This window comes from Chironomus tepperi, unplaced genomic scaffold (assembly GCF_022539635.2).
Source record: "Chironomus tepperi strain 1889 unplaced genomic scaffold, CSIRO-AGI_Ctep_v1 contig_89, whole genome shotgun sequence".
In the NCBI taxonomy this organism is placed as follows: Eukaryota; Metazoa; Arthropoda; class Insecta; order Diptera; family Chironomidae; genus Chironomus; species Chironomus tepperi.
This window is the reverse complement of record NW_027226211.1, coordinates 1,733,092-1,737,823: the sequence shown is the minus strand read 5'-3', so window position 1 is coordinate 1,737,823 and position 4,732 is coordinate 1,733,092.

The window sequence follows — 4,732 nt, the reverse complement described above, 5'->3', positions numbered from 1 at the left end:
ATGCCATAGACCTATTAAATAAATGACAATTCCATTCAATCAGCACATAAAAACTCTCCTAAACCTTACACACATTTTACTATGTTAAATGCGCTTCGCATCGACCACAACTGCCCGAATATTTATGCTAGATTTATTTCAGTTTAGACAAAAACGAGAAAAAATAGTTTTCATAAATTAGTGTCAATTTTCTTCCTTCTGATTTCCTTTTTCCCTTCTTCCTCTCTCATTTGGAATTTTCCTATTTTTTTGGAGAAAAATGAATTGTTTTAGCACAAAAATCGATATTCAATATGATTATACTTATGTGTAGAATGTCCTTTAAATACGACAGCATTCATTTTCCTTCCAATTTTTCATATTTTTTTTAGTTGTTGTTGTTTTTTCTCCCATTACCTTTTCTCTCGATTTAGAGACAAAGACTGTGCACCTTTATATATTTCCATATATATTCGGGACAATTTTCACGCCATTAGCACCACCGTTTGGTATGGCATTCTCAAATACCAGCGACGACATTCAAAATTGAAATAAGTGAATACTTTCATATTATATTAGTAAATTTTGCTAGTGGTAGATGCCTACCACTACCATCTATGGATTGAAATAAAGGGAAGTAAGGAAAAGCCTCAATAAATGTCTCATTCAGTCGGAAATTTTACTTTTTTTTGGGGAGAGTTAATACCGGGAAGTTTATGATTTTATTGGCTTGGTTTGGTGGACTTGTAGCTTTACTTCCTAGCTTGACTTCCTGTGTGCCTACTAAACCTCTCCGGGAAAAAGTGAAAAATGCAAGATTCGAACCCAGGACAACTGGGTGGGAGTCCAAATTGGCAGAAGTTTTCTGTCTACAGACGTTCTCTAAACGCGGTAATGGACCCAATGTGCGCCTCAGCCAAGGAAGCAAGTAAGTAACTAATGCGAATTGTGTTTTTTGGCATTGCTTTGGCCTAATTGGGTATTTGCAGCAAAAGTACAAACCCAAATAACCGACAACCCTAGATTGATGAGAAGCCAAAAGTATGCAGCTAAGAAATACCCTCTATGTGCTCGGCACTTACTTCCATCCATTTGTAAATAACTCTGTACATTTATAAATATATATTATCAGCGGTTGTTCAAGACAATTGAAGGCATGCTGCTTTTTTAACTCATTTTTTTTTGGCAAAGGCTTCCTTTACTTCACTTCACATTCCGTCTTTCCATTCAATTTAAAGTGCGGCTTAGTCAAAATATAATGAATGCAGGAAGGAAGTGGAAAATAAAAGGAAAAAAAAATCGATACACGAGTGAATTTTATTGAAAATTATTTATTTTGTCCAAATTTATTCAATGCAGGGGTGTAGGAAGGGACAGGGGAGTAGCTAGGTAATTTTGAACCTCAAAAAGGAGAAGGAGTGCAAATTAACTCTGAAATAGGCTGGTCTGAATTTGTATGAAGCTTTCGACTTATTGAAAAATCGGGACATTTTGAGGCTTTGTTGGGACACAAGAGCAAGGCTGAAAAGTACAGCAGTGTCCCGGCAGAAATACAGTAGATGGCCGCCCTACTTATTGGTCAGCCTCTCAATACATACCTAAATCTAAGGATACCTATCAATAGACGACAATAGAACATTTATTGACTATCGACATAAAATATGCAAATTACTCGTAAATTAAAATTTCATACAAAATAATCAGCATTTCTCGCCAAAAAAGGAACTTCAATTTGATAGATTCATATTTAATGCAATGACAATCTTTATTGTTCTTACTTCTTCCATTGTCATTTTCTCCTCGAACAGCTACAAACTTATTTTAATTCAATCTTTTATAAAACAAAAATATTTTAATTCATTTGAGAAGTTTTCTTGGATGCTGAACTGCATTGGATATCCTATTTAGCATAATATTATGCAAAATATGCAGTTTTAAGGATTCATAATTTTTTCCCGCCAATAATTAGAGCAAAATTGAGGGAAAAAAATTTATGACGTCCATCTGCAGTGCCTGAACTGTCTTTAGGATTGATAGTAAATGTCCTATTTATGTCGAATGTCCTAGATTTGACAAATAAAATAAAAGAATCATCCCGAAAAAAAGGCAAAGAGAACATGCAATACAACAGAACGTGACAATTTTGATGACTGAACAGTAAACTGATTTGATGCTATGTCGGTCAATGTCATGTTTTATGCGGGATAATACTGATTTTATTTTTTTGAAGAGGAAAATCAATTGTTGAGATTGAATGAGACTGCAGGGATACAGATTTTTGAAGATGTTATGAAATAGTTTGTCTAAATTGATGAGTCTTGTGATGTGAATTTTAAAATTTACTGGTAAATTGGCATCGTTTGGGGATTGTACGAGATGAAATCAGTTTTAGGCACGATGTGAAGAGATTCTTTGCCTTTTGGGATCTTCCATAATGTCTTTTACATAAGACTTAGTCAACTAAGTGCAATTAAGTCCCTTAATGGATTAAATGCCTAGATTCTAGGTCTAAATTCAGTATTAAAGTCCTGGTGTTGTTATTTCGAATCATATCGCATCAAAATGTGCTCTTTAATTGCTGAATGAAGATGATTTAAATAAATTAGAGCTCTATGCAGCGATAGACTTAAAAACGGATCAAATAATGCATGAAAAATGTGGTCTAATGCTACAAAACTACTCTGCATATGTAATTTTAATAGTACGGTCCTGAAAATGTCCATGATTTTCTAACTGCTCTGGTTAAAGCGATTGAATGTGATCCTCAATTTTTACTTAGTTGAGCCTAAAATTGACTCTTTCACTGGCTCCCATCTGCCAGCTCCAGAGCATCTCGAACAGTACCCGATCGGCACATATTGAAATGTTGCCCCCACGGCGACGAGGAGTCAGTATACTTAAAGCCAAGTGGCTGCCACTTGGCGAAAGCAACCGGACATCTTGTCACCGTGGTGGCAACATTTCAATATGTGCCGATCGGGATAAGATTCGACAAATTTAGTTTTGGCCGTTAACATGACCCAAAATCAGCCATCACGTAGTCATCATGACAATTTAATGTCTTAACTTCAACTCGGTGATCTAGTGTACTCGTTTCAACTGCAATGAATTACTCGAAATGTCAAATTACAAGTGCAATATTGCCTCTATCAATATCCTCCTTTTAAGAATTCTTTGGACGCTCATCAATACTTGATTAAACATCATCAATACTTGATACCAGAGCTCGAAGTCGATATGGTTGAAGTCGACTCGAGTCGATTTGACTCGACTTCAAAACACTCGATTTTGAGTCGACTAAAGTCGAGTTCATTTTTTTTTTAGTCTACTCGAGTCGACTCGACTCGACTTCGAGCTCTGCTTGATACGAAATGCATTACTAATTATGTATGATCAAAATATATAAATTGATTTTGACGAAACTATTGACAGTTAGAGATAACATGATATATAACGAACTCCAAACTCAGTATTTCCTTTCAAATTGCTGCCAAATCGAGCATCTTGTCGCTTTGTAGTTTTGCTCGAATGAAAACTAGAAATATATTCTCAGATCAATAAATCAGATGAAAATCTCGACAAAATATGCGCTTACAAGCTGTAAATTATCCAGATGTTTTTACAAGATTTTTCATTAATATAATTATCATTGTCAAAAGTAATTATCAAAGTGAGAAATGAATCGTCGACTAATTTACCGAAAACTATATTCTTTTTATCCATAAATAATTTGCTTAACGATCGAGATTTCTTTTCCTTCATTAAGCCACATGAAGCAGTAGAAAATGTTGTGTGACATTTTACCAAGATATTAATTTCTATTTCCACATTTTTATTCCTCTATTTTGACGTTCTAGTGACATTTTAATGTTTTTCATTTGGATGTATTTTATGACTTCGATATAGCAAATTTATGGACAATTCATAGGTACCGACTAGATGTATAGGCCGTACGATATACTGAATTGAATTTATTTATGCCATTGCGGATAATATATGTTAATTAACGATCATTCTACATACATATATTTTAACCTTAAATTGAGGAATCGATTTTTCCACCATTAAATTATACTGCAAGTTTTTTGGGGAATGAATACACATTTTCGTGTTGGATGGAAATTAATTTATGTCCATTTGACTTTAAGATATTTATATTTTAAGAGAGAATAATTTATTTCATCAACAATAAGATTTACTCTCGGGTTCCTTTTTATTTCAATCTCGTTCCTTCTCATTTTGGTTTTTAGAGGGGTCGATCTTAAGTGACGTCTATCTATGAAGTGATGGTAATATTGGAGCAGCAAGTTGAATGTGCTGATTTGTTGTGACTGTAAGATTAGGCTTGGTTGAGTAATTCCGAACAGACCAGGAGCATGTTCCATTATATCGATTGAGTATACTCATAAGCACGATCATTAAGGTGCGCATTCTCTTTGGGACCGTTAGAGAAGTGACCTAGTGTCAACGATTACAACTAAGTTGTTGTCAATGAAGATCGATTCCCAACTCTGTGACAATTACATGAGCCAGGGTGTATCAATGCAATGCACCTAGTCACAATTTGTATCCTCTGACGCACACGGACCGAGTTGCATAACTAGAAACAGTGAAAAATTAGACTAGACATTAGTTAAGAAAGAACTTGAGTCAAAAGCATTAAAGGCATTCACCAGAGTGCATTCAGGAGAAAGGAGGACAATCTTTGGTTCAGCTTCACTCCTTTCTCGCCTTTTAGGACAAAATGCTTCAA